This window comes from Tachyglossus aculeatus, chromosome 9, assembly GCF_015852505.1.
Source record: "Tachyglossus aculeatus isolate mTacAcu1 chromosome 9, mTacAcu1.pri, whole genome shotgun sequence".
Taxonomy (NCBI): domain Eukaryota; kingdom Metazoa; phylum Chordata; class Mammalia; order Monotremata; family Tachyglossidae; genus Tachyglossus; species Tachyglossus aculeatus.
Window position 1 is genome coordinate 46914893 of NC_052074.1, and position 25261 is coordinate 46940153.

At 41.5% G+C, this 25261-nt stretch overlaps 1 protein-coding gene across 2 annotated transcripts in view; it reads right to left on the reverse strand.

Moving 5' to 3' along the window:
• Window positions 1–25261, reverse strand: part of CCDC148 (coiled-coil domain containing 148) — a 147846-nt gene that overhangs the window by 116937 nt on the left and 5648 nt on the right. The window contains exon 2 of one of the 2 annotated variants that reach the window (XM_038751570.1): window positions 20520–20593. The gene's annotated coding sequence lies outside the window, so the exon portion shown is untranslated. Of the gene's footprint in view, window positions 1–1164; window positions 1250–20519; window positions 20594–25261 lie in introns of those variants that run through there. The other variant, XM_038751572.1, reaches the window with a different exon arrangement.

Below are 25261 nucleotides of genomic sequence, written 5' to 3' on the forward strand. Positions count from 1 at the left end.
TCAATTCTGCCTCGTCACAATCATCCACAAGATTTTACTCCATATTCCTTCCGATCTCAATTTGCCATATGCCAGGACAACCAGTCACCCTTATCTCCCAGCATCTCTGCTGTATCATTTGAGTTTATGCTTCATTGTAATGTTAAAATGCCACTTACCCCCTTGCTTGAGATCCCCTATTTTAGCTCAAACATCAGTTGCTAGGGAATTCTTCCATCTATTCTCAAGTTCTATTTAGGAAAGTCAGGGTTCGCTATGCTTTTTTTTTATACTTGGGCTCTGCTGTCAATTTATGCCTCTGCTCTGAACACAGGTGCTTAAAAAATATTGTGGGTATTCACACCCGTAGGCTTCATGGAAGGAATTCTATATTTCGTGATCTTGCCTTATCGATGGTATTTATTGAGTGCTTGCTATGTGCAAAGCACTGTATCAAGTTCTTGGAAGAGTATCATAAAAGAGAGTTAGCAGATACATTTCCTGCCCACAATGAGCTTTTAGTATCAACTCATGTTAAGTGATACAGTTGCTCAGGAGTTTGACTATGGTATTTGATCTAGATCCAAGCATTGGCAGCCAGCCAGAAAGTTATATGGTATTTGTTAAACGCTTACTCTGTGCCAGGCATTGTACTAAGCACTAGGGTAGATACAGATTAATCTGGTTGGATACAGTCCCCATTCCTCATAGGGCTCACAGTTTTAACCTCCATTTTGCAAATGAGGTAACAAGCACAGAGAAGTTAAGTAACTTGCTGAAGGTCACATAGCAGACAAGTGGCAAACCCAGGATTAGAACCCAGGTCCTTCTGACTCCCAAGCCCATGCTCTATCCTCTAGGCCACACTGCTTCTCTATACTGCTTGAGAGGCTTTCATTTTGTCCTGGAACATGGTGTAGTCTTGATATCACACTCTATCAGTCTCCCAAAAGACATTTGGTTTTCTATTTGTCTAGATTTTCATCAATGAATAATGTGCTGGTTGTATGACAAGATTCAATGATCACATTCAGCTCTACTTAGCTGATAAACATAGTTGGTTAAGTTAATCAATCAATGGCATTTATTGAGCACTTACAATGTGCAGAACACTGTACTGAGCACTTGAGAGAGTACAGTAACAACACAATTAGCAGAAATGTTCCCTGCCCATAATACACTTACCATCCCAGAGGCAGTTTAATTCATAACTTCAGACTCCCTGAAGGTGTCTTGCTAGCTCATAGTTCTCTGCTCTTTCTGAAAAATTGTTCATAATTGTTTGCAAAGTCTTCACACTTTCAAGTCTAGTCATAAGCATATAGCATGTTCCATGTGATTCTCTAAAGAACGTCAAATGATGCTTGTAATATCTTGAGTTGGAACAATTTCCTGGCAGACAAAGAATGTTCCAATATCAATTTCCTGGTTCTTTTTGCATCTTTAAAGTAGAGTTAAGAAGGATAAAACATATAAGGCTGGATCAGTTATTCATTACTGCTTCTAAACAAGGTGTTTTGCAGAAAATTTCAGGAGTTGAATGACCTTGAGCATCACTTAGGCCAGACCAGCACTAAACCAAAAGTCTAGTATTTCTTAAAAATGACTATTGGGGGCTAAACTTTGTAAACCAAGCTTCGTGACTTTAATTTTTATTTTAAAATTAAAAGGACTGCGTCAGTTACAGAATTGGGTCATTGCTGAAACTGAATGAACTGGTTTCTATGTCAAAATATTGTCTTTTTTAAAAATGTAATAATTTGAAGTCACAGGTCTTTACTGGTGTAGACTAGGAAGAGACTTAATTACTGGCAGAAAATTCTAGCCAGAACCCATAATGCATGTTGTCCCTGTGCATTTGGGCTAAAACACTTAAGGAATTAACAACTTTCTTTGATGTAGTCAGACTATGTGATCCCGTGTCATGGAGAAAAAATGGCTCGTATGCACGCTTGCACTGTCGGGATGGATGAAAACCAACTACAGCATCAGTTACCCACAATCTAAGGTTTTGTAAGAACACAGCCCTTGTGTTTTGGAAGTACTGGGTGTACCATACACTGGAAAACCCACTCTGCCATTGACTACATATCAACAAGTTTTCCTTGCAAGGATCTCTTGTACTTGGAGACATTTTGGTCATCTCCTACAATATAGATTTATTCTAAGGGTCACTGATTCCCACGATAACCCAGTGGTGTTTTTACAGAGTGTGGCCTCAACAGGTCCAGGTCTCTTACCCCGACCCTCAATCCTTGGTTTTTCAACAAAGCCAAGAGTTTGGGGCAAAATGGCATATACCAGTTGAAGAACTTAGGTCTGAGAAATGAGTGCATGTGCAATGTGAACATAACCGCTGGTTGTCTCCTTGGAGAGAGTTACGTATGCCCTCGAGAACAATTTGCAAAATAGTTCAGCAGTTTGGAAGCATGAAGTGTGTTGAAGCAACACTTTGGTTTTCAAATTTGCATTAACTGGTCACTGCATGTGTATGTGTGTGTTGGAGGGGGGAAGATTGTCTACTTAGCAACAGCATTTCTGTCCCTTTATTCATCTAAATCACCGAGCGGCAAACAAATAGATTCACACTGTGCAGAGGATGAAACGTACTAGTCTAAAACACTGGGACCAAATGGTGGATTCTTCATGAGAAACTGTCATGCAATTTTTTTTCCTGTTCCCCTTCAGGGAAGGGATTATTTCTACCAACTATAGTGTACTCTCCAAAGCACTTACTCCAGCGCTCTGCACACAGTAAGCACTCAATAAATACCACTGATTGACTGATTCCAGTGTGACCATAGGTGTTTCCCTTCCAGTGAGCTCTTTGATAAACACAGAACTGAGAGTCAGTGACAATAGAGGAATTCCCACTGCGCTAATGAGTAGCAGTGATTACATCACTTTTAAAAATGTAAACCTATTTCCAGTTTCCATCATTTCCTTGCAACTGACCTGAGGAAAATCAAAAGTGATTGAGAATATCAACTTCCTCAACATCTACCGCAATCAACTTGCAGGTTTGTTTGCTTTTTTAAAATTTCAGTAACTACATCAGTACTATTGAATTTCACATTTATCTGTGCTAAAGCGATTTTTAAGGACTTTTTCCTCCTTACTCTGAAGACAAGTAAAGTTTTGAATTTAGATTTTGATCATTTTTAAGAGGGTTGCTGCTCATTTAACATTGTAAGTAGAATGTCTCATGTTGCATTCTTTCACAAAACAATCTGAAACATACTACTGTTTATTTAGATTAATGGTGTCAACTACATTACTGTTTCTTTTGAATACAAAAACCTCAAATCAGGATGGGGATCGTTGTTAAAATTTAGAAGTATCTGTTACCAGGCAGGGTTAGGGATTTCAACTACAATTAGGCACAATTCTAAACTATTTTTCAGAATTAATGTTGAGAAATAGCTCATCAGCTGGTTTGAGACAGAATAAAAATGGTACAATTTGAAGAATATAGGAACATTTGGTTTATCATTAGATCTCAGTGAAATTTGATGAAGATATTTACAAGATTCATTTTTCCAAGATAATTACTAGGGAATATTATTACTATCTCTCTTAAATGCCAGAATGAAAAAAACTATATCTGGTTAAAAAAGGTTTATTTAAAAATTTTAAATCACACTCCATTTGGCGGCTTTCCCATGCCAAGACGGAAAGAATGTTAAAAAGACTCCAATGAGAGGGGAAGAAAAACATGTCGATTTTCAGCAAATCCACTGGCTCCCTCAGGAGTAACAGTAAAAAAGAAAACTGCTAAAGGAGTGTGCTTAATACAGTGCTCTGCAAAAAGGTGGGCATTCAATAAATATGATTGATTGAATGAGATGGGGTCAATTGTCTAGAGGCGGGACTGTTGGCTACACTGCAACTGCTAAACTACACTGTTCAAAGTACTCTTTGATATCAAACATTTGATATTCACCGCAACCTCAGCCCCACAGCACTTCCATATACATTCACATTTATTTTAATGTCTGTCTCTGCTCTAGACTGTAATAATAATAATAATGTTGGTATTTGTTAAGCGCGTACTATGTGCAAAGCACTGTTCTAAGCGCTGGGGTAGATACAAGGTAATCAGGTTGTCCCACGTGGGACTCACAGTCTTCATTCCCATTTTACAGATGAGGGAACTGAGGCCCAGAGAAGTTGACTGACTTGCCCAAAGTCGCACAGCTGACAAGTGGCAGAGCCGGGATTTGAACCCATGACCTCTGACTCCAAAGCCCAGGCTCTTTCCACTGAGCCACGCTTGTGGGTAGGGAACATGTCTACCAACTCTGGTGTGTTGTACTCTCTCAAGCACTTACTACAGTACTATGCATAAACGCTCAATTAAAAACCATTGATTGAGAAATTATAAATGGAGAAAATTATAGGAAGTTGGAAGAAGACTTCATTCATTCATTCATTCAATCGTGTTTATTGAGCACTTACTGTGTACAGAGCACTGTACTAAGCACTTGGGAAGTACAAGCCGGCAACATATAGAGACAGTCCCTACCTAACAACGGGCTCACAGTCTAGATGTGATTAGGAGATAGAGGAAAAAAAAATTAAAGCTTTCCAAATATCATGGTTGCATTTTCAATTCTCTTATGTCTTCACAACTGATACCTTGTGGCAGTTGACTTGTTTTGTTTTATGGCATTTGTTAAGCGCTTACTATAGTCCAGGCACTGTACTAAGCACTGGTAGAGACGAGCTAATCAGGTTGGACACAGTCCATGTCGAATACATGGGGCTCAATGCAGGGGCCCAAGCATTTAGAACAACGCTCTGTATGTAGTAAATGGTCAATAAATAACAGCATGGCTCAGTGGAAAGAGCCTGGGCTTTGGAGTCAGAGGTCATCGGTTCAAATCCCGGCTCCGCCACTTGTCAGCTGTGTGACTTTGACTTTGGGCAGGTCACTTCATCATCATCATCATCAATCATATTTATTGAGCACTTACTGTGTGCAGAGCATTGTACTAAGCACTTGGGAAATACAAGTTTGCAACATACAGAGACAGTCCCTACCCAACAGTGGGCTCACAGTCTAAAAGGGGGAGACAGAGAACAAAACCAAACATACTAACAAAATAAAATAAATAGAATAGATATGTACAAGTAAAATAAATAAATAAATAGAGTAATAAATATGTACAAACATATATACATATATACAGGTGCTGTGGGGAAGGGAAGGAGGTAAAATGGGGGGGGATCTGTAAAATGGGGATTAAGACTGTGAGCCCCCCGTGGGACAATCTGATCACCTTGTAAACTCTCCAGCGCTTAGAACAGTGCTTTGCACATAGTAAGCGCTTAATAAATGCCATTATTATTATTATTATTATTAATCCCCATTTTACAGACAAGGTAACTGAGGTACAGAGAAGGAAAGTGACTTGTCCAAGGTCACACAGCAGACAAATGGTGGAGCCAGGGTTAGAACCCAGATCCTTCTGACTCTCAGCCCCGTGCTCCATCCAACTAGGCCACACAGCTTCTCAATGCTCACAATTTCCCCATCTCTCAGAGCAGAAATATGAATTGCTCCACTTGATTGCAATGTAATAGTGGAAACATTACTTATGTAACTAGACATTATTGTAATGTGAGGTAGTTTCCAGGAAACACAAAATGATAGTGCTTTGTTTTTATATAACAAATTTTGAGGACATCAAAGCACCTTACAGATATTAATTCATTAGCACACAGGACTCGGAGTGAGAGAGACAACTATTATTCATTGCATTTGAAAGTACAGAAACCAAGGTACAAAGAGATTAAAGCACTATCGAAGACACACAGCAAGATGAATGAGCTGAGAGCAAAGATCTTCTGACTCTCAATGTATTTCACTCGATGGGCTTACTGCTCATGAGGGAATTTCAGACCTTCAACTGAGTACACTTCCCAATGTATATTTTATGGTGATCCACGTGACCCTCAACTAGAAGTGTTCACACAGGGATCGTATCTACCAGCTGTATAGAACTCTCCCAAGTGCTTAGTACAGTGCCTTGCACCTTGTAAGCCCTCAATAAATATGTTTAAATGATTGAGCAATCTCTACCCGCAACTACATGATTTATGCTTTCTCTACTTATTGGGAAGCATTGCAGCCTAGTGGAAAGAGCAGGGGCCTAGCAGTTATAGTAACTGTTTTCTCATACTGGCTCCAACACTTAACTGTTGTGTGACCCTGGGCAAGTCATTTAATGTCTGTGTCTCAGTTTCTTCATAAATGAAATGGGGTCTAAATACCTTTTTTCCCCTCCTATTTGGACTGTGAGCATCACTGGGACAGGGATTCTGTCTGACCTGATTATCTTGTAGCTACCCTGTACTTCCCAAGCGCTTAGTACAGTGCTCTGCACACAGTAAGCGCTCAATAAATAAGATTGATGATGATGATGATGATACCCCCGCATTTAGTACAGTGCCTGGCACAGAGTAAGTGCTTAACAAATACCTCAATGAATATTATTACAATGAATAAGTTGTTCCAACTTGTAAATGGAATCCTTCTTTTGGTTAGCTTCTACTTTGCTTCTCCGCTCTTTCCCTTTAGAAAGTAATGTTCCCCTCATTTGAAAGGCTGGTTTTCTGATGAACTTCTTTTGAAACACTTCTACAATTATTAGAGCCACCAGAGTTCTGCTATTAATACTGTAACAATTAAAGCAGTGCTCTATTGAAAGACAATTATCATTTTAAATAAAACACTTGAAATAAAACATTTCCCCCCACAATAACATTTTCATTCTGATGTAGTAGCTCACAAACAAAGCAACACAGAATATGTGATTCCATTTGTAACATGGGAGGGGGGGCTCTACTTTGACATTTCTCAATCTTCTAACAGCGGCAGAAATTGGGGCAAAGTAAATTTGCAGGTTGAAGAAATGATGAGATGGAATTAGGGCTCTTCTATTAGAGGCATTTCAGGAGCTCTAATCCCACGAGGGAGCCATAGGACGGGAAGACTGTCTGGGCTCAGCCTCAACCCAACTGGAAATGACTTCTTGCTGAAGTGACTTGGCCCCCACCTGTTAGATCTTCTTAATCTGGGGGCTGGGAAGATTTGGCCAGTGCAGATGGCTACTATGAGATTAATTTTAGAACTGAATTCTGGTCCTCATTCCCATTCTTTTCACACCAAAACATCTAGGTTCCTCATCAACTGCTCCTCATTTCTTTCTGCCTCTGCTCTCATTTCTACCACAATTCATGTTCTCTGTTCCTTTTGAATAAACTTGCTCTCGATTCTCCTGCCTCCAACCCACTGCACGTTGTGGGCAGGGAATGTGTCTACCAACTCTGTTAAATTGTACTCTCCCAAGTGCTTAGTACAGTGCTCTGCGCACAGTAAACACTCAATAAATGCCAGTGATTTATTTTCTTCCCACTGGAGCGCTTTTTACTCAGTTTGCTAATCCATCTCCCTTCTTACCCTTCAAAGTCTGTTTAAAAAGCCACCTTTTCCAAGAGGCAGTCCCCTATTATTCCCCTTATCATCCTGGTTATACCATCCTATCAGCCACCTCCGAACTCTATGTACACTTACTTGTTCATTTATTTGTAGTTGATTTATCATTTGTATCTACTCAACCACTCTTTTAACTATACTTTTTTGAGAATTTATGTTTCTTTGCTTTTCCCATTAAACTGTAAGCTTTTGGAAGGTAACAAAATCTTCTGTATGCCCCACTAATTCCAACTACAATATGCTGCACACACCGTAATAATGATTAATGATGATGATGACTTACATTGCACCATTAATTTATCTTTCAAAGGCACCTATCAAGGTGGTAGACAAACTCTCTAGTCTCTTCTTTTGCTTATGAAAATCTTCACACTGGAGTAAAATAATTAACATCACACAAAAGCACTTTGCAGGACCACTTATAATCTAAATCCCGTTTGTCATATTTGTAGGTGCTCTCTCACTGATTAGAGTTTATCTTCTCCCAGCCAAGCATCCCTAATTCTCTGAAGCATTTGAAGTTTTTAATTATATAGTCCCAAAATGTCCAAGGCAATTTGCCCAATATTTGAAAATTAAGCTTTTATTGCCGAGTCTAAACCAGAGGGACCCCAGCACTGTATTAAGTGCTGGGGTAGATACAAGCTAATCAGGTTTGACATTGTCCATGTCCCACATGGGGTCACAGTTAATCCCCATTTTACAGATGAGGTAACTGAGGCCCAGAGAAGTGAAGTGACTTACCTAAGGTCACACAGCAGATTGGTGGTAGAGCAGGGATTAGAATCCAGCACTTACGTAAATATCTGTAATTTGTTAACATTCATAGACTGTAAGTCATTTTGGGCAGGGAATGAGTCTTTATTGTTATACTGTACTCTCCCAAGTGCTTAGTACAGTGCTTTGCATACAGTAAGCGCTCAATAAATACAACTGAATGATGAATGAATGAAGGTCCTTCTGACTCCCAGGCCAATGGGATAGAAAGAGATCCACTAGGCCATGATGCTTATCAAATTTGTTTGAAAGTTGCTTATGATAAATGTACTTAAGACTGTAAACTCCCATGTGGGACAGGGACTGTGTCCAACTTCATTATCTTGTAGCTACCCCAGGGCTTATAGTGCCTGGAAATGCTTAACAAGTACCATAAAAAACATGTAAGCCAAATAAAAAGCTAGGTGTGGGAACTGCCATTCTGTGAGGACAGTGTAAAGGGACACAGGTTGTCACACATTTTGAAAGAATTTGCATTTCTCACTGGCAAATTATGGGACCTGAGGGAAAGTAAGAAGAAAGCCAAGCAATAGAATTTTATGTATAGATGTAATAATTTTCAGCTCATACTACACAGTATTCTTTCTTTAAAATAACTGAGCAGAAAATGAAGTACACTAGATTGTCAGATCTAATTTTTCACTGTTCCCTAAGTGATGACTGGTTGATTGATGTAGTGGGACATGAGAAGAATATGTGTCTTTTGACTCTTGGTCCAGAGCTTGATCCATTAGACCAAGGGACTGACAACTGTTTTGCAGTGGAGTGTCGGGTTAGCACCAGTGTTGTCTCAGCTCTGTGAGCAATCCCATCCCACTCCCTTGCCACCCACAACCCCGACCTATCACCCAGACCCTCAACTGGGTTCCTGCCACCTGGGAGAGGCAGCTGTGGAAGAGAGTCTGGGAGATGATGGGCCGGGATGGGATGGCACCTAATGCTCCAAGGATGCCAATATAGGCTGAGGCTCAGCAGCATCTTTCATTCATTCATTCAATCGTATTTATTGAGCGCTTACTGTGTGCAGAGCACTGTACTAAGCACTTGGGAAGTACAAGTCGGCAACATATAGAGACAGTCCCTATCCAGCAACGGGCTCACAGTCTAGAAGGGGGAGACAGACAACAAAACAAAACAAAACATGTAGACAGGTGTCAAAATCATCAGAACAAATAGAATTATAGCTAATACGATTGATTAACAAAATAAATAGAATAGTAAATATGTACATGTAAAATAAATAGAGTAACAAATCTGTACAAATATATACAAGTGTTGTGTGGAGGGGAAGGAGGTAGGGTGGGAGGGGATGGGGAGGAGGAGAGGAAAAAGGGGGCTCAGCATCAGACTAAAGATGGTGTGCCACCTAGGGTAGCTTTCCAGGCCCTCTAAGTGCCAGCCTCTAGTATTACCAACCCCTGAATGAGGTCACTTTGCACTACGTCTTGACATGGTGTAGCTGAAATCATCTCAACACCTCCTCAGGCACGAAAACAGGAAAAAAGAAAGGAGGAGGGAGAAAAAACCTGTTCTAAAGAAACACTGTTAAGGTGGAGTTTGAGGATACAGAAAAGTAAGACTGTCAAGATGTGTGTGTGTGTGTGTGTGTGAGTGTGTGTGTATGCATGTGTACATTTAAGAAACAACCCTTCCACCACCCCAATATTTTTTATCCAAGGTATGCATTTTAAAGCTAACCAGTCCAAACTCCTGTCAATTCCAAAGACATAGGAGAAAAACAGAAAAGATACATTGTGGCGGAATGCTGATTTTTCATAAGTTGCAAAATTAAAGATCTAATAGGAGCTGTAGTATTTTAACTTGTAAAAGCAATGTATATTTTCTAAATCCCCTAAATGCTCATATTCAAGAAAGCAGTTATACACCAGTCATCTTCTATCTCAACTACATTACTGCATCAGCCTCCTCTCTGATCTCCCATCCTCCTGTCTCTTCCCACTTCAGTCTATGCTTCACGCTGCTGCCCGAATCATCTTTGTGCAGAAATGCTCTGGGCATGTTACTCTCCTCCTCAAAAATCTCCAGTGGCTCCCAGTCAACCTAAGCATCAAGCAAAAACTCCTCATCCTTGGCTTCAAGGCTGTCCATCACCTCGCCCCCTCCTACCTCACCTCCCTTCTCTCCTTCTACAGCCCAGTCCGCACCCTTCGCTCCTCTGTCGCTAATCTCCTCACTGTGCCTCGTTCTCGCCCGTCCTGCCGTCGACCCCCGGATCACGTCATCCCCCTGGCCTGGAATGCCCTCCCTCCACACATCTGCCAAGCTAGCTCTCTTCCTCTCTTCAGAGCCCTCCTGAGAGCTCACCTCCTCCAGGAGGCCTTCCCAGACTGAGCCTCCTTTTTCCTCTCCCCCTCCCCGTCCCCCCTGCCCTACCTCCTTCCCCTCCCCACAGCACCTGTATATATGTTTGTACAGATTTATTACTCTATTTATTCTACTTGTACATATTTACTATTCCATTTATTTTGTTAATGATGTGCATTTAGCTTTAATTCTATTTGTTCTGATGACTTGACACCTGACCACATGTTTTGTTTTGTTGTCTGTCTCCCCCTTCTCGACTGTGAGCTCATTGTTGGGTAGGGACTGTCACTAGATGTTGCCAACCTGTACTTCCTAAGCGCTTAGTACAATGCTCCGCACACAGTAAGCGCTCAATAAATACAATTGCATGAATGAATATTCATTAAGCGGGTGAAGGTACCTGCAAAGTACAAAATGTGTCACATCTTTAAAAATCAAATAATGAACTGTGCATTTCCAGGGCTCTGAGCCACATGGTAAGTCTGTTCATTAAGCCTGATGGGAAGCAGCTTTTCCAGAATGGTACAGTGAACCATGGTCCCCAATGCAACCATCAAAGTAAATGATTAAATCGACATCAGCCAACTGCTACAAACAAACAGAGCCATTGTAATAAAGCTTTACCACAGGAGCCCTGTCTCCTGCTTTAAAAACAAGAGTCTCTGCTTGGCTGGGCATTCATTTCTGAATAACAAAAAAGCCAAGCTGAGCTGTTCATTTAGATTCCATTAATGCAGCACCCTAGGAGCACCACCTAGCATGACCTTGGGGGAAATCCTGGTGGCACCAAGGGCAGAGGTGTTGTTTGTTTCAAGCTGCTTCTAGGCCTCCACAAATGTTTTAGGCTCCAGTCCCGCCCCTTCCCATTTCTGTATGAAAGAGGGCCAGGGTATATGGCCTTGGAATGAGCCTCTTGCATCTGTTGTCCTAGCAGGAAGCAGAGTATGTGTACAGTGCAGGGCAATATAATCAACAACTCTGCTTGGGTTCTCGGTCCTGAAGTCTCAGGCCTGAAGTCTCTTCGCCTCTCTCGGTGGGAAGTTCCAATTACTTCCCAAGCACTTAATGCAATGCACCGCACACAGTGGGTGCCCAATAAATGCCATTACTCCTGCTGTACAGAGGGTTGAGGGGGTCATGGAGAGTGGGGTCCACGGTTCTACTCGGTAGAGCGGCTGGAGACCCAGTGGAAAATGGCAAATGGGGAGCTGGGATGGGCTTCAGGCTGGATCTGACTGCACGTTGGGCAAGTCGATTCACTTCTCCGTGCCTCAGTTCCCTCATCTGTAAAAGGGGGATTGAGACTGTGAGCCCCATGTGGGACAGGGACTGTGTCCAAACTGATTTGCTTGTTTCCACAAAGTGCTTAGAACAGTCCCTGGAACACAGTAAGCGCTTAACAAATACCATTTCAATGGAAAGAGCACGGGCTTGGGAGTCAGAGGTCTACCAATTGTCAGCTGTGTGACCTTGGGCAAGTCACTTCACTTCTCTGTGCCTCAGTTACCTCATCTGTGAAATGGGGATTAAGCCTGTGAGACCCACGTGGGACAACCTGATCACCTTGTATCCCCCCTCCAGCGCTTAGAACAGTGCTTTGCACATACTAAGCGCTTAACAAATGCCATCATTATTTTTATTATTATTAGCATCTGGGTTGGGGGATGGGGGGGATGGGGGAGACGGGGAGGAGATTCAACTTTCACATGAATAGAAACTTCCAGAAAGAGAAGAGGTTGTACTGAATCGGATGCAATCCACAGCTTGAAAAAGCATCAAAAACATCCAGGGTAAGAATTCCATAATTCAGGAATCTCTTTTCCAAAGCACTAAAGAAAGGCTTAAGCTGCAAGCTAAAGGAAAAGCACTCTTAGGAACTCTTACCCTTTTTTATTTGCATAGCTTTGAAAAGGCTCATGGACTGCAAAAGAAGAGGGAAGGCACTACTATGGAAAGGCCAGTGGTATGTTTTCAGAAACGTTAAATAATTAAGAAGCAGCCAGAATGTGGGTGCCACGGTGGGCAGTGTGTGAGGGGAGGGGGCCACGGGCTTTGCCAGCATTATATTTAAAATAATGGGAAAAGTAGTTGGGTGACTCCAGATTGAGACAATCCTATTAATAGAGTGAAATACCATTGGGGACATTTATGACAAAATTAGATAGGGTTACAACCTCTAAAAATCCATGAAAAAAGCAAATACAAGAACAGTCCATGGTATTGGCTTTACTGATTCCTATGTGCCTATCAGAACCAAACTCAGAGGTACTCGCTAAAAATTGGAGGTAGATTCCTGGCAAGTACTATATAAAATGAAACAACCTAAAATGAATTTTAATTCCCCACAAGACTGAACTATAAAAGAAGGGGTCTTTCATTTAAATAATTAACACTGGTATTTATTAAGCATTTATGATGTGCCCGGCCCTGTCATAAGCAATGGGGTAGACGCAAGATGATCCTCTTGGATCCAGTCTCTGTCCCACATGAGGCTCACAGTCTAAGACAGGAAGTGAGCAGATATTGATCCGCATTTTACAGTTGAGAAAACTGAGGCACAGAGAAGTTAACTGACTTGCCCAAAGTCACACAGCAAGTGAGTGGGAGAGTCAGAATTAGAAACCAGGTCTTGTGACTCCATCCCATTCTGAGCTCTTTCCACAGGTCCACACTGTCTCCCCTCGCTTAAAATGAATCAACACTACATGGGGACACAGACGCCACATAGAACCCCCGGTTGCGTGCTTGAGAATAAACGGATTTTCTACACTTTTGTTTGGGGTCAATTGTAATTTGCGATTAAACCTATTTAAAGCATTCCAAAATTAAGCCGGGGAAGCTCCCGGCTGGCTGACTGGTCAAATCTTTGCCCAAATAGCCGGCTGCTTTGCTGACAGGTTGATTTCCCAGCTAGCTGACCTCTGCTTCTACTCCAAAAAGATTTTCCCCGGAAAGCCTCCTAGCAGAACAGGGATTGTTCTCTATTGTTAAAATAGTCAGGAAACAACAGGGAACCCTTCCACGTAGGGATTAATCTCTCCCCCAGTTGTAAGGCTGAGCTTTTGCTGTCCAACAGCAGCGGATGCATTAACACTTCAAAGCAATATTTCAGCAGAGCAAGTGAACATGTGGCAACTTCTCCAAACTCCGAGGGGCGTTCTTAAAGCGAATTCACATTTAGCCAATTCACAATCGGATGAAAACGTCATTCATGATTTGCATTTTTTTTAGTACTAAGTTTAATCAGCTGGAATTATTTTTTTAAGTTCTACCCTATTCAACCTATTGAATGATGGATATACCTTCTGATGGAAATTATGTGTTTTCATTAACTACTCTTGCTTAGTTATTCTTCCCAGAAGCGGCTCTTTTTCTTAATGTATGCTCAGCATATGGCAAAGACATAGGCTGCAGAAAATGAATTTCTGTCGTACAGACTGGAGGCATACAGCTGTACGACTGGAACAGCATGAGCAAGCGACCTTCAATTTCAATGAATGTCACGCAATGAAGACTCTTTGGAGGTGGTGATAGGTCTTGTTTTCCAAGGTCCATGAAGATTGAAACCATAAAGACTGGAACTGAAGAATGAGTGAATGATGTACTCAAAGTTATTAGCAAATAAGTATTTTGGGGGCTAGTGAATTGGTAACAAGTTCAGCAATGAATCAGTGGACCATAGGGTAACACTAACTCTTGCTTTTTTTTTTTTTACGGTAATTGTGAAGTGCTTACTATGTGCCATCACTGTACTAAGCACTGGGGTAGATACAAGCTAATCAAGTTGGACACAGTCCATGCTCCACATGAGGCTCAAGGTCAATCCCCATTTTGCAGATGAGGAAACTGAGGCACAGAGATGTGACTTGCCCAAGGGCACACAGCAGGCTAGTGGCAGAGCCAGGATTAAAACCCAGGTCCTTCTGACTCCATGGCTGCTTCTCAAGGTGCCTTACTTAAAACAACAACAACAAAGAACCCAGCAGTTTTAATAGCCCAACTCCACTTAGTAGTGGTGATAGTGCTAATAAACTTGGAATAGTTTAAATTCAGGCTGACACTTCCAAAGATCATAGGCCTAATTCCAGCAACACAGTACTAAAAAAGTGTGTCATAGATCAATCAATCAATGGTATTCATTATACACTTACTGTGCACAGAGCATTGTACCAAGAGCATGGGGGAGTATCAATAGTCACTGGTCATACCACTAACCTCACCCAAGGCCACAGGCGTAGCAAAATTTTCGGCCTTCCCATTCCCTTTCTTGGGCTAGCCTGTTCCTGCCCTGGGTAATCAACGACAATCTCGGAGTCCTGGGAAACTAATGCAAAGGTGAGGAGGGAAGCAACATGGCCTAGTGGGAGCAAGGGGACCTGGGTTCTAATCCCGACCACCATTTGCCTGCTGTGAGCCCTTGGGCAAGTCGTTTAACTTCTCTGTGCCTCAGTTCCCTTAACTGCAAAGGGATTCAGTACATGTTCTCCCTCCTACTTAGACTGAGTCCAAATGGGGACAAAGACTGGATCCAGCCTGATTAACTTGTATCTACCCCAGTGCTTAGAACAGTGCCTGACCCATAGGAAGTACTGAATAAATACTATTATATAAAAAAATAAGAACATAGAGACAATAGCTTGACTGGGCAACAACTGCCAACTGGACATGCTCCCAAGAGAATTTCATGATTTTTTGACCCGAGCAGCTCTGCCAGATGCTAAAGAAATATTAATTTTCCTAGAAAATTAGTTACCAGAATTACCGCTTTCAAGAAATGGATGGAGAGATATGAACAATGTAATATCAAATGAAAAATTCAAAATAAATGCTTTTATGTTGCAGTGGATCCAGTTGTTCAATGTCCCAAGGGTTCATTTTTAATAAAGTCACATCTTGATGGAAATGTTGCTTATCTAAAAGTTCTGTGAGCTAATGAACAAAAAATAAATAAGGTCTGGGGGCTAAAGCAGAAATCCAGGATCTCCAAAAGGGAGCTGAGAGATTGTACTTAGAGACAAAAATAATTGAAACAAGAAGTAGGACGCAAAAGGTACTGAGGCAGAACAAGACTTCCCTGCCCACAATCCCTTCTCCTGTCTGCAATTCCTTCCCCCTACAAATCCAGCACAGCCTAATGAATAAAGCATGAGCCTGGGAGTTGGAAGGACCTGTGTTCTAATCCTGGCTCTGCCACTTGTTTGCTGTATAACCTTAAGCAAATCATTTCACTTCTCTGTGCCTCAGTTACCTCATCTGTAAAATGGAGAATAAGATTGTGAGCCCCATGTGGGACAGGGACTATACCCAGTGATAAACTTGTATCTACCTTAGCACTTAGTACAGCACCTTGAACATAGTAGGTGCTTAACAAATACCACAGAGAAAAATTCAACAGAAACAGTTCTCCCCACCTTCAAATGAACTGTTAACTTCAGTTCATTTGAGAATAATCGGGGGAAGTATGAAAATGCATGGGGGGAGGGAAAGTCTTGTTTCCCACAGAAAAAAAAAGGCAAACTAAAAAAAATTATTTTTCAGTTTTAAGAAGATAGTGCAAACAGTGTAGACCTAAAGAAATTTTACTACAGTTTTTGATTGTATCTAGGATATTTTCCAATTTTAAAATAAACACATAGAAGTCAAGGATATACACTTAGATTAAGGTACTTGAAATGCAGTATTGAAAATATTCTATTGCTTCCTAATCAAATGAAAATTCCCTTACTTAATCATGGGAAAAAAAATCAATGCAGTTAGGTCATCACATCTGTGCAATTTAATTTTTAAAACTTAGAGATATCTAGTATTGTCACAATGAATTAGAACATATGTCACAAATTCACAGTAACGAACTCTTCATTTTCCCTGGTAATTCATTTTAGCCAAGGTCCCGGCTCCCTCAACCACCAAATCTTATCACAGCTGTTAACAAGTATCAAAACAACCGATTTAAATTTCCTCCCTCCTTTCTGAAAGAGGTGTTAGTAGCCAAAAGGCAGGCAGAGAAAGGAGAAGAAACAAAAGGCCTGGATAATTCACCGACCACATAATCCCTCCCCAATTAATCAAGAATTGGCTGTAAATGTTTTGAAATCATTGCATTATTTCCTGACATTAGTCATGTCTGCCTGGGGTAAGCATGCTTTTTTTTTTTGGAAAGCAATTTTTTCCAATAGAAAAACTGCCTTTTTGCCTTGTACTAGCCAGGGGCAAGCCTAAAGCTAAATGCCTCAACTGTTGGGTGAGTCATAAGGACAACTTCTAAGGATCCACGAATCACTAGTTCCATCACTGACCCTGATCCAGGAACCCTGATGATAACAAGCCAGACTTAGCTTTTCAGGTTATTCCACACTCTCTCCCATCCCTGTCCCTCTCTTCTCCCCACCTCTCCCGTCCTGCTAACTTTGGGTAGGGACTGTCTCTATGTGTTGCCGACCTGTACTTCCCAAGCGCTTAGTACAGTGCTCTGCACACAGTAAGCGCTCAATAAATACGATTGATTGATTGATTGATTGTGTGGGTGGACATGAGGCAGTCCCCGGAACCCCAGCATGTTAGGGTTGGAGTGAAGAGTGGGGGAATGGCAAGATCAACAGTTCCCTTAGGCAGCTGCTGTCCACCAGGCATACCTCTGTTCCAATCAAGAAATGTTTGGATGAAAATAATTCTAGGGTTCTGCTGCTTTGTCTACACAAATGCAACCTAGTTATTTTTTAGCCCCATCAACAAAAAGGATTTGTGATAAGCCCCTCACACCTTTAATAATAACAATTGTGGTATTTGTGAATACAGTGTGTCTAACACTGTTCTAAGCTCAGGGGCAGATGCAAGTTAATCATCATCATCATCAATCGTATTTATTGAGCGCTTACTGTGTGCAGAGCACTGTACTAAGCGCTTGGGAAGTACAAGTTGGCAACATACAGAGACAGTCCGTACCCAAAAGTGGGCTCACAGTCTAAAAGTTGGACACGATCTCCGTCCCACATGGGGCTCAGAGTTTAAGTAGGAGGAAGAACAAGTACTGAATCCCCATTTTACAAGTCAGGAAACCCCATTTTACAATTCAGGAAACTGAGGCACAGAGAAGTTAAGTGACTTGCCCAAAGGCACGCTGCAGGCAAGTCGTGGAGCCAGGATTAGAATCCAGGTCCTCTGATTCCCAGATCCATGCTTTTTCTACTAGGTCATGCTGCTTGAAACTAATGCTTCTAATGAGAAGCAGAATGGCTAAGTGGGAAGAACGCAGGCCTGGGAATCAGAGGACCTAGGTTCTAATCCCAGCTCTGCCATTTGCTTGCTTTGTGAAGTCACTGAACTTCTCCGTGCCTCAGTTTCCTTCACTGTAAAATGAGGATTCAATACCTGTTCTTTCCCCTTCATAGACTGTGAGCCCCATGTGGAACAGGGCCTGTGGCTGGCCTGAAAACTTGTATCTACCCCAGAGCTTAGAACAGTGCTTGGCTCATAGTAAATGCTTGTTATCATTATTATTATTATTATTATAGCGATAGTTACATGAAGAAAGTAGTAGAGGCATTAACTTCTTTAACAGGCCACTAGGTTCAGCCTATGCAAATATATACACTGAGACTGTTGTGAATAAGAAAATAATCTACAAGCTTTAGATCTTCCAACAGCTTGAATTTCATTCATTCATTCAATCGTATTTATTGAGAGCTTACTGTGTGCAGAGCACTGTACTAAGCGCTTGGCAAGTACAAGTTGGCAACATATAGAGACGGTCCCTACCCAACAACGGGCACACAGTCTAGAAGATAATCGCAAACTCTGAATATATCTTATAACAGAAAGCTTTGCTTGAAATTAAGATATTTTGGGCTATACAAAAAACCCGAAAACCTTAGCAAACACCCTGGACTCCAATCAATCAGTGGCATTTAACGAATGCTTACCTGAGTGCAGAGTACTAAGTTCTTGGGCTACTACAATAGAATAAGTAGATATGATTGCTCTGTATGTAGCGGGGGTGAAAGATATTAAAATCAATTGCAGGTAGGGGAATCTACCCATATGGAGTTACCTACGTAAGTGCTGTGGAGGTGTGTATGCGTGTTGGGGGGACCAGGGGTGGGGGTGAGTACCTAAGGGCTTAACAGATACAAATTCAAGTGTATGGGTGATGAAACAGGGAAGGAAAATAGGATGGGGAGATAAGAGATTAGTCAGGAAAGGCTTCCTGGGGGAGATGCAATTTGTAGATGGGAAAATGATGTGAACAGAAAAGGCATTCCAGTTAGGAAGGAGATGTGAGGAACAGGTGGATGATGATAAAGATCAGATCAAGGCACGGAGAGTAGGTTGGTATTAAAGGAATTAAATGTGCAGCCTAGGCTGTAGTGCAAGGAAAGTAGGGAAGAGAGAGCTGACTCGAGTGCATTAAAGTCTCTGCTTGATGTGGAGATGGATGAGCAACCATTGGAGCATTTTGAGGAGTGGGGAGATTAATTTGGACAAGTCCCAACTTAGGTGAAACAATAATGAACATCATGGCGGTAATTTGGAAGATGAAACTATTAAAATAGCAAAGCAACTACTGACTATCATCAATCAAACTGCTTGGCAAAAATGTGGACGGCTTGAGGAATCTTTTCAAGAGACAAAAGAATAATGGCCTGGTTACAGTCTTGAATTATAAAACTACATATTTGACCACCACCCCATTATTCAACCATGCAAAAGGGAGAAAAACAAAGAAAAAAAAATGAAAAGAATCCACCTTTTCAGGGAACTAGATGGTTCAGGAATTGGCAGTGCAGTGGTAGGCCTTTCACCTTGACATCACAGTTCTGAATCTCTTCCAGGTTGTTAGTGACTGAGTCATTTACAAGTGATGACTGCTCAGTGGTTTATTAAGAATAAAACGCACCCGGGCCCCTTGTCCCAGGACAATGAAATTGGTCCCTTGGCAGTGAAATTGCCCCCTTGGCAGAGAGGCCAGTGATTGAATGGAAACAGACTGAAGAGAAACAGATTGACTAACACTGTTTATCATAAAAGCACATTATAGTATTAGGATGATAGAAGGAGATTTACAATATCTCTCCAACACCTAGGGGCGAAACCTGGAAAATTTCGCCTCCAGAAGATCCAACGTGGCATATTTTGATAGGATTTAATGGTTTTTTTTTAATTAATCAACTCTAAAAGCATTCCAGTCATTCATTCTTGTCTTCCCAAACTGTGCTAACTGCTGCAAGAAATAAGGAAGTAACCAATGTAAAAATACTGCTAATTGGTAATGAATGTAGTGGCTTCATAACATCTGAGAGGCTTATCCATTGTAAACTGGATCACATTATAACAAATGCTGTCCTTTCTATTTTAATTTTTGAAAAGAGAGGGATTCTGGCTTGCGAAACTAAGGGATTTATTGTATTGGAAGATGAAATGATACAGGTTAAAGGAGCTCGCTAAGATATAAACCAAGCTGTAATTTACAAAAGTAATAAAATTTCACTGATGATGAATTTTGGTTTTAATTCTTCCTATTATTCAGTTTATCTAAAGGTGGAACACTCCATATCCAAAGACTGGTGATAGACTCGCCTGTTGAAAACAACATATCAGAATACTAATGAAATTCACTATCTGAGAAATGTGTATCAAAATGAGCCAAAAATACTGAAGAAAAGTCAGTTTAAGCATACTCTACATTATTTCCCCTTCTCTTCATTCGTAGAGCAAGGCAAAAGTAAGATAACCTTCTGAGCTATCACACTAGAGCTATCTTCCATTCCATTAGCGATTCAGCTGATACACTGGGAAATTCTTTTTCATGTCTTATTTTCAGTCTGGTTGTGTGTTTGTTTTACAGGAGGGTAGGTGAAATGAAAGTTTTAGTCACATTAAGGAATCTTTCTCCCTTGAAAACGACACACTTAAATGTTAATGTGGAAAGCAAGCTTCATACCTGAATTGGTCCACAATGGCAAGATTGGAGTTGCACTCTCGACTTCAGTTGGCTTATCCTTATAAAGACAGCCCCTTGTCATTATAAAGAGAGAAACAGGAGAAAAGAGTGACCAGCTTTGACAAATTCAATTAATGGAAATCACTTTAGTAATAACATAAAACTCAAAACAAACAAATATACTGTCAGATTGTAGGAGGGCTGAAGAGAAACTGAGAAGAAAGTGTCAGAAATAAAGGCTTGCTACTGAAGGTAGTTCAGAAAATAAACAATAAAGTTTGTTCATTAACTGTTAAATCCATTTTGTGGTTTTGAAAGTGCAGGGGACAGCTTGCTTCCCTCAGATTGCTAGCAGAGAAACGTTTTAGCCAATTAACATTCCTTACTGAGAACATTTTTTTTTTCCTGGTCGGTATTTCACAAATGGAAAATTACATAAATAGACCCACAGAAGGGACAATTGATTTTTTTCCTCAAACATCTTTTGATATAATCCTAAAGGGCTCTTGGTTTCCCACCACTGCAGACTGTGGCAAAGCATTTCCAATAGCAATCCTGACTCTTTTTCAGGAACAAAATTTGCTGGAGCTGCCCATTCCCTGGGAATTTTGAGAAGAACATCACCCTAGGCTTGTCTTCTCTGGTCAGTAGCAAGTTGCCCTCTCAATTAATTAACGATGGTATTTGTTAAGCATTTACTATGTGCCAAGCACTATTCTAAGCACTGGGGGAAATACAGGGTAATTAGGTTGTCCCACGTGGGGCTCACAGTCTTAATCCCCATTTTACAGATGAGGCAACTGAGGCACAGAGAAATTAAGTGACTTGCCCAAGGTCACACAGCTGACAAGTCCCCCAACCACCATTCCTCTATCCTAAGTTTCAGCTCCATGCCAAAGAGCTGGATGACAGGAGCGGAAAGTGGTAGTTGCAGTGTGGGGAAGGTTAGGAAGGAGGAATAGGACGGGGCAATAGGAAGCATGAAATAGAAATGGGGAGTGACATACTCTCTGCTCTGGGGTCTACTGCCTTACCCACAGGGTAGCTCACCTGTTTCATGCAGACGGGGGCCTAGAAATGCAAGAAATGTGAGGAACAAGAATCAAACAGGGTATATCTAATACTAATAGAAGAAGGAATAAGGAAAGGCAAGAAAATCCAAATGTGCAATGATAAATTTTTTTTTCTTCAGGGTGGATTATTGGAAGTAAAATACAAAAGCTTGCAATCTAGAAATGCAGGAAATGTGAGGGACAAGAATCAAACAACAGGGTATATCTAATAGTCATAGAAGAAGGAATAAGGAAAGGCAAGAAAATCCAAATGTGCAATAAGTTTTTATTTCTTCAGGGTGGATTATTGGAAGTAAAATACAAAAGCTTGCAATCTAGAAATGCAGGAAATGTGAGGGACAAGAATCAAACAACAGGGTATATCTAATAGTCATAGAAGAAGGAATAAGGAAAGGCAAGAAAATCCAAATGTGCAATAAGTTTTTTTTTCTTCAGGGTGGTTTACTGGAAGTAAAATACGAAAGCTTGCAATCCTTGGTAAAATGACAGAGAACATTGCTCTGCATTTGCGGCAAATGGTTCAAAAGGCATGAAAACAACATCAATATGCTTCAGTTTGTAACAGCAGCATTTTACAGTGCTAATTATCTAAGCATTACTTCTTTGAGATAAGCATAACTAGTTTCATATTTCAGACTAAACATAGAGGTACTAGAAAATTAAAGGACTCTGTCAAGGCCACCCAGATGGTCAATGTCAGACGGAGATTAGAACTCAGCTCGGACCCTGATCTTATAAAAGAATTCTTTCAGCTTTTGTGTCGCCTTTCCACCTTGTTTTTCACTTGTCTATTGCTTCTTGTCAACCTCTGATTTTCTAGCAACTCTCCTCCAGCCTTCTTTGTTGCTCTCCAATTTCCGTCATTGACCCTGTGTATCAAACAGACGTATCTTCTCACTCCAGCTTGGAACCTAGTTGACCTGATGACTAGGTATCACAATTTTCAGGACTTTCAGCCCTACAGTACTTACATACATATCCGTAATTTGTTTATTTATATTAATGTCTGTCTCCCACTCTAGACGGTAAGCTTGTTGTGGGCAGAAAACATGTCTACCATCTCTGTTGAAATGTGCTCTTCCCAGGACTTAGAGGACAGTGCTCTGCACACAGTAAACACTCAATAAATACCACTGATTGATCAAGTGATTCCACTTTTTGGAGGTACTCTGCATTGTGACTGAACAGAGAAATCTAATGACTAATGCAACTCATGGCTTTTCAAAAGATCTTCAAGTTGCAAAAGATACCCATTGTTGAGGTAAGAGCATTGGACAGTGCTTGTCAATCAAATCAATTGTATTTATTGAGTGCTTAATGGGAAACAGAGTAGCTTTATAAAGAGCATGGGCCTGCTAGACAGAGGACCCGGGTTCTAATTCTGGCTCTGCCACTTACCTGCTGTGCGACCTTAGGTGAATCATTTTACTTCTCTGTGCTTCAGTACCCTCACCTGCAAAATGGGGATTCAATACCTCTTCTCCATCCTACTTATACTGTGAGTACCATGTGGGATCTGATTATTTTATACCTGCTCCAAACCTTAAGCGCTTAAATACCACTGTTATAATTATTACTGCTGTGTGCAAGAGCACAGTACTAGGTGCCTGAGAGAGAGAAGCAGCTTGGCTCAGTGGAAAGAGCACGGGCTTTGGAGTCAGAGGTCATGGGTTCAAATCCCGGCTCCGCCAACTGTCAGCTGTGTGACTTTGGACAAGTCATTTCACTTCTCTGGGCCTCAGTTCTCTCATCTGTAAAACGGGGATTAAGACTGTGAGCCCCACGTGGGACAACCTGATCACCTTGTATCCCCCAGTGCTTAGAACAGTGCTTTGCACATAGTAAGCACTTAACAAATACCATCATAATTATTATTATTATTATTACAGGTTCATTTTTGGGCTGGTGACTAAACCAACCCCACTGCCACCTCATGTCCACCTGCCAAAAATGGGCGGGCTGGAGGGGCTAGGGATTTGTAGGTATCCAAGAAGGACCAACTTTGTGCTGGGTTCCGATCCCAGCTCTGCCACTTGCCTGCTGTGTGACCTTGGGCACAGCACAACTTCTTTGGGCCTCAATTTCCTCATCTGTAAAAAGGGGATTCAAAAGCTGTTTTCCCTCCAACTTAGCGTGACCTCCATGTGAGATGGAGGCTATGTCCGACCTGATTATCTCGTATCTAACCCTAATGCTTAATATATTTGATACTTAACCAAACCACTAGCTCACTGGGTGCGGGGAACACGCATCAACTGTCATATTGTACTCTCCCAAGAGTTTAGGGCAGTGCTCTATACACAGTAAGTGCTCAATAAATGATTGATTGAACACTGTCATTATTATTATTATTACCCCAACCCAAATTCTGGGACTCCAGACCCAAAGGCTGGGCCCATACTAAGCAAGGCTGTAGAGCTTCTGGTGGTCAGGCAGAAGCAACAACCAGAAGGAAGATCATGTAAATATTTTATCTAAAGGGGGACGCTTCTGACAGTGCAATACAGCTCTGGAGGCCCACTGTTAGATAGAAATCCAACACTGCACTACAACAAATAACCTACTTTACTCCTCTCCCTTTCTAACGGATATCTATCGATCAATGTCATTTATTGAGCACTTACATGTGAGGAGGACTGTACTAGGTGTTCTGTGAGATTGTAAGCCCCGTGTGGGTCAGGGAGTGTGTCCACCCTGATTAAGTAGTGCTTAGAACAGTACTTGACCTGATTAAGTGCTTAAATACCATTATTGTTATTACAGTACGACAGAGCTGGAAGGTACAATTCCTGCCCTCTAGGAGCTTACAATCTATAACAGGAAGCATGAATGAAGTAGCAAAATAAGTAACTGGAATTACTCTGCCCTTCTTTTACCTCTTTAAACACTCTTAAATCCAACGGCATGTACCCATGCCAGGGTGGCATTTCGAGGACAGCTGTTCATAGAGAAGCAGCGTGGCTCAGTAGAAAAGAGCCCGGACTTTGGAGTCAGAGGTCGTGGGTTCAAATCCCAGCTCGGCCATTTGTCAGCTGTGTGACCTTGGGCAAGTCACTTAACTTCTCTGGGCCTCAGTTCCCTCATCTGTAAAATGGGGATGAGGACTGTGAGCCCCCCGCCCCTCCCCGTGGGACAACCTGATCACCTTGTCACCTCCCCAGTGCTTAGAACAGTGCTTTGCACATAGTAAGCGCTTAATAAATGCCATTATTATTATTACAATACTACTCCACTCAATACCCTGAAGGGAAAAGATGGGCCTTACCTTGCCCTAGTTTTCTCTCCGTTAAAATCCGTCAGTCATCATCACTCTCATCCCAATCACTAACTGAGTGCCAACTCCTAGCAGAACACTGTGCCAAGCGCTTAGTACAGTGCTGGGCACACAGTAAGCACTTAATAAATATGATGGAATGAATGAAGAGCCGGGGAAGTGGTTGAACAGGTAAAGACGGTTCATCCATAACCAGTCCAGGGAGCGACGTTTCCTTTCGGGACCCCCTGGAGAGTGGAGCTGAGGATGGGGGGTGGGTGGGTTTGGGAGAGGCTGAAACATCATCATAATAATAATTATGGTATTTAAGCGTTTACTATGTGTGGGGCACTGTAATAATAAGGATGGTATTTGTTAAGCTCTTACTATGTGCCAAGCACTGTTCTAAGTGCTGG